Here is a 10,212-nt window from a genome sequence, read left to right as displayed (position 1 = left end):
TAATGTTCACTCCCTAAGGCAGCAAAATGTGCAAACCGTGCAAGTGGTGTGTAGACTTTCACTAAGCACTGTAGATACAGTGCTTTCTTGATCACTCTTAAGCAATGTAATTCAAGGCAAACTATCAAAACCATTGTTGAATCACGGTGTAAATATGTAAACATTCTGAAACTATTTATGTGTAATGAGGGTGGATCAATCGGTGACCATGGTTGCGTTATGAGTAACCTTACCTGAGACCTGAGTTTCTCCCTGAGGAAATGCATGTGATTTGGCTGAGCGGGCTAAGGCACTCTTCTGGCACACAGGAGATGCAGGTTCGAAATACATCAGTTACATTGTTGCTGTGACTCCAGTGGGTGTCTGTGAGGAGGAGGATGTCAAAAGGGGTTGACGTGCAATGTACAGTGCATTCGGGAAAGTATTCAGACCTCTTTTTCCACATTTCCTCATCAATCGACACACTACCCCATAAAGACAAGGCGAAAACAGGTTTTTAGACATTTTTGAAAATGTATTCAAAATTAAAAACATAACTTATTAACATAAATATTCAGACCCTTTGCTATAAGACTCGAAATTAAGCTCAGCTGCATCCTGTTTCCATTGATCATCCTTGAGATGTTTCTACAACTTGATTGGAGTCCACCTGTGGTAAATTCAATTGATTTTGGACATGATTTGGAAAGGCACAGTTGACAGTGCATGTCAGAACAAAAACCAAGTCATGAGGTCGAAGGAATTGTCCGTAGAGCTCCAAGACAGGGTTGTGTCGAGGCACAGATCTGGGGAAGGGTACCAAAAAATGTCTGCAGCATTGAAAGTCCCCAAGAACACAGTGGCCTCCTGTCACACCCTGATCTGTTTCACCTGTCTTTGTGCTCGTCTCCACACCTCTCCAGGTGTCGCCCATCTTCCCCATTATCCCCTTTGTATTTATACCTGTGTTCTGTCTGTCTGTGCCAGTTCGTTTTGTTTGTCAAGACAACCAGCGTTTTTGTGTCAGCTCCTGCTTTTCCCCAGTCTCTCTTTTCTCGTTCTCCTGGTTTTTGACCCTTGCCTGTCCTGACCCTGTACATGCCCACCTGACCACTCTGCCTGACCCTGAGTCTGCCTGCCATCCTGTACCTTTGTCCCACCTCTGGATTACCGACCTCTGCCTGACCTGACCCTGCCTGCCGTCCTGTACCCTGTTGCTGTAATAAACATTGTTACTTCGACACGGTCTGCATCTGGGTCTTACCTTGATACCTGCTATTTAGTTTGTGAATTGCCAAGGTACTTCACACATACTCTGCAGTAATAATGACGTTGAAGTTGATCTACAATGCCAGCTAGTGGCTTCTCTGGAACTGCATATGTCCCAGCAGAATGTAACCGTGAAAGTGTCAGCAGGTCTTCCAACAACACACCAGTAGTGTCTTGTATCAAAGCAAAGGAGAGAATCGAGATGCGGCTTTGGTCTTCTGTAAGTCCATGTGAGTGGGTATCACTGGTACCCTCTGTTTCTTGAGGGACATTGTCCTACAAGTGATAATAAACAACATTGGAAGTTTTATTACAGTGGTTCCTCCTTTAAAAGTTGTGTCTTACTAAGGCACACCTTGTGTGCTGCCGCAGCATTCTGTGGCACGTCATTTAATTCTCAGCCATATTTTCTGTCACTGCAAGTATTTCTAGTTTGACCACCAGAGGGCATCTTTGAGAAGCATTTGATAGTATTCCGTGTTGGCATTGCTTGAGAATTGAAAACCTTTTTTGTAATAACATAGTATATGGGATTGATTTTAAGAAATTTGGCTTAATTAATTTGATTCATATTATGGTGTTTCTATTCAAAGAAAAACGAAACCCCCCCGAAACCCTTTCCGTTAGGGTGGAATGGAAAATATGGCAATGTACAACATGACCGAAAGAAGTAGACTACAGGATTGGAGTATTATAAATTGTTTGCCTTCATTAGATAACTTTGTTCCATTATTTCTGTAACTCAGTGATATTTATTCCCATAGTAATTCGTTATGGATCCATAACTAAATCAACATCTGCATTTTGAAATCATTATTTTATTAACGAAATGTGTTTATTTGTTTATTAGGCTACTGTGCGGTCTACAATGCATACTGTAGTAAACAGGGAAAGGGAAAAGGGAAAGTGCCTAATTCCTTACATAAGGGAGAGCAGGCCATGTCTGTACTACAGAATGCAGGGCACGCGGCACACCGGTGTTATTTCATAGTTATGATGTCTTCAATATTAATCTACAATGTAGAAAATAGTAAAAATAAAGAAAAATCCTGGAATGAGTAGGTGTGTCCAAACCTTTGACTGGTAACGTTACTTGCTTAATTCATTTGTTTCTATTCCATGAAAAATGAAAAACCGTCTGGGTTTCCGTTAGGATGGAGCAGAAAATATGGCACTGTACAACGTGACGCTCATAAATTCAGAGCATTGTCAGATTGTCAGTTTGTAAATTCAGACCGTTTCGCTCTCGGAACGCACGCTGGACGTTCGGGCGGAGGAGTAGGGTTAATTTGAGCGTTCTGGCCTTACAACGGCAGTCAAGCCCCCAAGCTAACGTTGGCTAGCTTGCTAGCTACTTCCAGACACAAATGAGACCACTCTGACCATTTTACTCGCCCTAGCAGAGCTGATAAGGCAGTTTTTGTGTTAACCAGAGCGTTGGTGACTGTAAATGTGCTGTTGGAAACAATTTAATTACATATTTTTTCCGACATTTACTGACACCAGGCCAGATTCAATGGGTGTTGAGCGCTCTTAAATTAACTAATCTGCGCTCTGGTACACTTAAAGGAGAGTGCTCTGGAATCCATGTAGATAGTAGGCTGGACAGTTTACATTTTTAACAATGTTTTTTTCTAATAAAAACTAGTTCATTGCATCCGCGGTGGAGCCCAGTTTCATAATATTACCATATGTCCCAGCTGCCTGCCGTAGTTTTGAAGTAATCACGAAAAAAAGGCCTTATTTTAGGGCACTTTTTGCCAGCTCCTATTAGTTCTATTGAGCACTGTGGCACCAACTCGCCTTCCGAATGTTCTAATCCCAGTTTATTGTATTATGTAACAATGGCAGCTTCGCTATTGTTGGCAAAGGAGACCTGCTCACGTTGTTTATAGTTAAAATGTAAAATGACAGCTACTTTGTGCATGACACAAGTAATTTTTCCAACAATTGTTTACAGACAGATTATTTAACTTATAATTCACTGTATCGCAATTCCAGTGGGTCAGAAGTTTACATACACTAAGTTCACGGTTGGGATGATGTTCTTCGGGTTGCAAGCCTCCCCCTTTTTCCTCCAAACATAACGATGGTCATTATGGCCAAACAGTTCTATTTTTGTTTCATCAAACCAGAGGACATTTCTCCAAAAAGTACTATCTTTGTCCCCATGTGTAGTTGCAAACCGTAGTCTGGCTTCTTCCTTGCTGAGCGGCCTTTCAGGTTATGTCGATATAGGACTCGTTTTACTGTGGATATAGATACTTTTGTACCTGTTTCCTCCAGCATCTTCACAAGGTACTTTGCTGTTGTTCTGGGATCGATTTGCACTTTTCACACCAAATAATCTCTAGGCGACAGAACGCGTCTCCTTCCTGAGCGGTATGACGGCTGCGTGGTCCCATGGTGTTTATACTTGCGTACTACTGTTTGTACAGATGAACGTGGTACCTTCAGGCGTTTGTAAATTGCTGCCAAGGATTAATCAGACTTTTGATCTTCCCATGATGTCAAGCAAAGAGGCACTGAGTTTGAAGGTAGGCCTTGAAATACATCCACAGGTACACCTCCAATTGACTCAAATGATGTCAATTAGCCTATCAGAAGCTTCTAAAGCCATGACATCATTTATTGGAATTTTCCAAGCTGTTTAAAGGGACAGTCAACTTGGTGTATGTACTTCTGACCCACTGGAATTGTGATACAGTGAATTATAAGTGAAATAATCTGTATGTAAACAATTGTTGGAACAATTACTTGTGTCATGCACAAAGAAGTTTTAATGACTCCAACCTAAGTGTATGTAAACTTCCGACTTCAACTGTAAGGGCAGGGAGGTGGTCAACCGTGCCCGTAATTGTTTAGTTGGGGTTTCAGGTTTATCGAGGAAGGTGCGAAATTCATAGTAATTTCGACTAAGAATGCATTGAGATACCGATCTGTCATAACCATGCCACTCGTGACAGTAAAACAGGGAGAAATGGGGGTTGGAATGAGAAGAGTTATTACCGGTAATATATGGTCCTGTTTGTAAATGTACATTGTAACCTTGAGAAGCTTGAATTCGAGTGGTAGACTCAAAGTAAAGCACCAAGGACTGTCATTCTAAATTTGGGTTGGATTGTCACCACTTCCGACGAAGTCGGGTCCTCTCCTTGTTTCGGCTGCGCTCGGCGGTCGGCGACGCCGGTCTTCTAGCCATCATCAATCCACTTTTAATTTTCCATGTGTTTTGTCTTGTTTTTCCTCACACATGGTTTCAATTCCCTCAATTAATTGTTGTGTATTTAACCCTCAATGTCTTTGTGTGGGATTGTTTATTGTAAGTGCTTGTGCACATGTTGACTGGTGCGCGACGGGTTTTGTACCCATGTCTTGTTACTTTTTATGCCGTTGGTTTTGCTATTAAACTGCTTCGGCTATTACTTAGTTCTGCTCTCCTGCATCTGACTTCCCTGCCACCGGTTACGCACCCCTTACATGGATAATTTATCAAATGTTTTAATTATGATTCAGATAAAGCGAGAGAGAGCGCTACTCTCCAACTATGAGGGGTGGGTGAACTGCTCAAATGTATTGGGTCTAGGGAGGGTTTCTCTCTCTAGAAACCTTATCTTTCAGTGTCCTCCGAGAGAGAGGTGGAGTCAACCCTGAAGGGGTTTTTGTTTTACAATGTCATCATAATCCTAATGTTAAAGCATATCAATACATATGGATTGTTGGATGGTACGGTACAATTCATTGCATACAAGGTTCATAGTCTGTGTCTTGCGTTAACACCCAAGGATGAAAATGAAGGAGACGGACATGGAGACTAGCATCACATGGGCATAGAACGAAGCGGATGGACGGTTCTTTCCCCAGTCTTAGTCGCATCAAGGGTGATGTGAAATTATTGAAAACATGTACCTTCTCTCTTCCCTGTTCAAGTCAATATGTTTTTAGGTGCCGTGGAACATAAGAGTGATCATTGTTGCAGAGGAGGTATTGGTGTATATTGACTAATTTATTTGAGAATGTTTTAGTATGGCTATAACTATAGTAGATACTATTTTGTTATTGGTTAGATGGAATGATATATGTGCAAATGTATTTGTAGCAGGAGGCAAGGTACACACGAGGCCTGTGTTTGAGACAGGATGTTTACATAAGGGTGTAAGCAGAAGGAAATGTGACTGGGGGAGATCTATTAAGGTTGGGTGATAGAGTGGTATCATCCCCAGAGACTATGTATATTGTTACAGTAGATAGCTTTGATGAGAGGAAGGACAGCTAACTGTTCACAATATAGAGACTATTATGAAGTTAAATTGAACATTACGCATACCCAGATCATGGTGAGAGTAGCAGAGATAGTGTTGGCATTTCAGACACAACTTTCAAGAAACCTGTGACTTTGAGTTTTGTTAGGTTGGATATTCTTCCAACATCATTAATCTCTTCCCCATTTCTAACAGCCAGCGAACACTTGACAGATTCCATGCAGATTCTCACGGCAGTCGCTGTAGGGACAGTAATTGAAGGAGGCTATGGCAACAGCATGGAATTGGACTACAGTGCAAATTAGGGATTTTGAGGATGGGCAGTGTCAGTAGTATCAGGGATTACTTTAGTAGCGTTGTTGGGATATAATTTTATGAGGACATGCCACATGAAGTGGTAACTGATCGACCGATGGGAGTATTGGGTGCTGTTATTCACAGGTCACAAATTAGTGTGTACATTCCCGGGTGAAAGCTGCACATGAGGAGCAGGAGATAACCGAGAGCGGGGGCTGATTTTTGGAGATTGAGTGTACATCAAGATACACCAGGCGGGGGTGTTGGAACAGCGTTGGTCTGGTCCACACACACTACTTCTTGCAGAGCCTGCAGTGGTAAAGATCGTCATGTCTCTCCTCGGTGGGTTCACACTTCTTACGTGAAGTGAGATCCAGCTGCATAATTGGTGAGCTTGAAGACGCCATGACAGAGGAAGCGGAGCTAAAGAGAGAGAGAACAACTATATTCCACTGTAGACATGCAGATGGGTTAGGACTGGGAGATACTTGAACCGCCATAGTTGGGTTGGATTAGCTGCTTTATTGGTTAAAGCATCATATAAAAGGATAGATGTTGGGGTAATTGTACACTGGACAACATTCTGAAGGTATTGATGTAGCGTTGATTAGGGCTACGCACTTGCCTATCAGGTGACGTGCCTACCAGGTGGCAATGGAGGAAGAAGGAGACGGGGAACAAAGTGAAATTGACATGGCTTGGGAACACCTCTTATAACCTTTGGCCTGATGGGGAAGACTGGGTGGAAGTTTGAGGAGGTTTTTGTGGAATCCAGCAGAAAAGTATTCTGAAGGCATAGCATCAGGCAAAGAGAGAGTGGGAATTGTCATGTTATCAAACTTTGGGTTTTCATGAATATTTAATTGTGCATATCTTAACACATTATTAATGCTGTTATGTCTTGTGTTTCTCGTTGCTTTTCAAGTCTTGTGCTATCACTCTCTTGGGAACCAGAAGGAGAACGTTGAAATGGAAGAAGTCAACAGCTCCAGCGGACATGTTAATTATCAGTGTTCTATGAGAAATGGAAATAAGAGTGTGCATGGTGTGACTATAGAACAGAGGCCATAAGTCTCTGAGTTTGTAAACCTCACTGTGAATGTTAATTATGTTTATTTTTTGTTCATGTTTTATTGTCATTGTTTGTCCATTTATAAGTAATTTCCAAGTTTATGTAAGTTGAACAGTAGGAGGCTAATGTTCAAGAGAAGGGACTGATGGGTTCTGATTTCTAAACTTTAAATATTGTTAATCATCAGTTATGCTAGAGACATGAGGAGTGCCAGAGTCCGGTTTATACACCAGAAGTCAGTGGGTATCTGCTGGAGGAGTGTATATGGTAGAAGCAACTAAGCTTGGAATGTACTGAGTGAAGGAAGGACAATCACATCTTGGCAGGCATCGATAAGGGTGGAGAGATATGGTTTATTGAGGAAGGGGGCCGAGGTCAGGTCACGTTAAGGGAGAAGGAACAGTTTATTGCCTGCGTCACTTAATGTCCTGCCTAACAACAAAGATGTCATGTTTAGAGAGAAGGAGGAGATTCCAACCAAAATTGGGGTATATATCTACCACTGGTGGAACACTGTCTTTGTCTTATGCAGCTGTATTGACCCAATGGGTGAATAAACTTGGTTGGAGCTTTCATAGTGTCCATCAATTTCTAACTCTGATATTTAGAACCTAACAGCACTAAGCCGGTGTTGTCCTAGGAAGAAGTTCACTGTGTGCAGCTCAACCTGCATTAACCTAAAGAACATGAGCACATCTGCTGCTGCTAAGCTTCCCAGCAAAGCAATAAAAGCAAGTAAGCATCCCAGAAGAAAAGTGCTCAAAATAGCCCATGTTAACATATGTAGCGTATGAAACAAGGTTCATGAAATCAATAATTTGCTAGTAACAGATGACATTCATATTCTGACAATCTCTGAAACTCAATTAGATAATACCTTTGATGACACAGTGGTAGCAATACAAGGTTATAACATTTACAGAAAATATAGAAATGCCAACGGTGGCGCTTTTGCTGTTTATATTCAGAACCACATTCCTGTAAAGATTAGAGAGGATCTCATGTTAAATACTTGTTGAAGTAATATGGCTACAGATTCATCTACCTCACCTAACGCCCATTCTGGTGGGAAGCTGCTATAGACCACCAAGTGCTAACAGTCAGTAACTGGACAACATGTGTGAAATGCTTGATAATGTACGTGAAATCAACAGAGAGATATATTTTCTGGGTGATTTAAATATTGCCTGGCTTTCATCAAGCTGCCCACTCAAGAAAAAGCTTCAAACTGTAACCAGTGCCTCTGATAACCTGAACCAGGTTAGTCAGCCTACCAGGGTAGTTACAAACAGCACATGAATGAAATCATCAACATGTATTGATCACATCTTTGCTAATGCTGCAGAGATTTGCTTGAAAGCAGTATCCAGATCCATCGGATGTAGTGATCACATTATACAGTAGCAGCCATATCTAGGAAAACCAAAGTTCCAAAGGCTGGGCCTAATATAGTGTATAAGAGGTCATACGAAAAGTTTTGTAGTGATTCCTATGTTATTGATGTAAATAATATCTGTTGGTCTGTGTAATGAGTGTAATGAGGAGCAAACAGACACTGCACTTGACACATTTATGAAATAGCTTATTCCAGATGCCAATAAGCATGCACCCATTAGGAAAATGACTGTAAAAACTGTTAAATCCCCATGGATTGATGAGGAATTAAAAAAATTGTATGGTTGAGAGGGATGAGGCAAAAGGAATGGCAAATAAGTCTGGTTGCACAACCGATTGGCAAACTTTTAGCAAATTGAGACGTGACTAAACTGAATAAAAATAAGAAAAACTATACTATGAAATAAAGATAAATGAAATAAAGAATAATAGTAAAAAGCTTTAGGGAAACTTCTGGTAAAAAGGGCAAACTCTGCTCCAACATTCATTGAATCAGATGGCTCATTCATCACAAAACCAACTGATATTGCCAACTACTTTAATTAGCAAACTTAGGCATGATATGCCAGCAACAAATGCTGACACTACACATCCAAGTATATCTGACCAAATTATGAAAGATAAGCATTGAAATTTTGAATTTCGTAAAGTTAGTGTGGAAGAGGTGAAAAAATTATTGTTGTCTATCAACAATGATAAGCCACCGGGGTCTGACAACTTGGATGGAAAATTACTGAGGGTAATAACACTCTAATGTACTTGTCCTCTAGCTCAGTTGTGCACCGGGGCCTCCCACTCCTCTTTCTATTCTGGTTAGAGCCAGTTTGCGCTGTTCTGTGAAGGGAGTAGTACACAGTGTTGTACGAGATCTTCAGTTTTTTGGCAATTTCCACATGGAATAGTCTTCATTTCTCAGAACAAGAATAGGCTGAAGAGTTTCAGAAGAAAAGAAAGTCTTTGTTTCTGGCCATTTTGAGCCTGTAATCGAACCCACAAATGCTGATGCTCCAGATACTTAACTAGTCTAAGGAATGGCAGTTTTATTGCTTCTTTAATCAGGTCAATAGTTTTCAGCTGTGCTAACATAATTGCAAAAGGGTTTTTTAATGCTCAATTAGCCTTTTAAAATGATAACGTGGATTAGCTAACACAACGTGCCATTGGAACACAGGAGTGATGGTTCCTGATAATGGGCCTCTGTACGCCTATGTAGATATTCAATAAGAAATAAGCAGTTTCCAGCTACAATAGTCATTTACAACATTAACAATGTCTACACCGTATTTCTGATCAATTTAATGTTATTTTAATGGACAAAAAATTATGTAGAATCCCTTGTTAATGCGTGGTTCGGACGGACCAGTCATCAACGCTATCTGCTGTGCCTCTATTCAAATTGCTCTCTCCTAATAGGTTGCTGCTACAATTTTTCTTATCCTGTTGCTCAGCCACTTTAACCCTGATTGTATGCATATAACTACCTCATCTATCACTGATATCGTTTTTGATATTGTTCTTGTACAAACTGTATTATTTTATTTATATTGACACTATCTATTTCTGATATTGCTACTATGCAAGTAACCATTTGGCTGTACCGTTTACACCTTCTGTAGAGACTCATCCACTTAGCAAGATGTGGCTGGGGGTTATAGCATTTCTTTCACGACCCATCAATTTAGGCAAGTTGTCACACCCTGATTTGTTTCACCTGTCCTTGTGCTTGTCTCCACCCCCCTCCAGGTGTCACTTACTATCCCCGGTGTATTTATCCCTGTGTTTCCTGTCTCTCTGTGCCAGTTCATCTTGTTTTGCCAAGTCAACCAGTGGTTTTCCTAGCTCCTATTTTCCCCCGTCTCTGTTTTTTCCTTGCCCTCCTGGTTTTGACCCTTGCCTGTCCTGACGCTGAACCCCCCTGCCGGACCACTCTGCCTGTTC

The sequence above is a fragment of the Salvelinus sp. IW2-2015 genome, linkage group LG33, assembly GCF_002910315.2.
Source record: "Salvelinus sp. IW2-2015 linkage group LG33, ASM291031v2, whole genome shotgun sequence".
NCBI classification, from domain to species: Eukaryota; Metazoa; Chordata; class Actinopteri; order Salmoniformes; family Salmonidae; genus Salvelinus; species Salvelinus sp. IW2-2015.
This window is presented reverse-complemented; position numbering follows the sequence as displayed.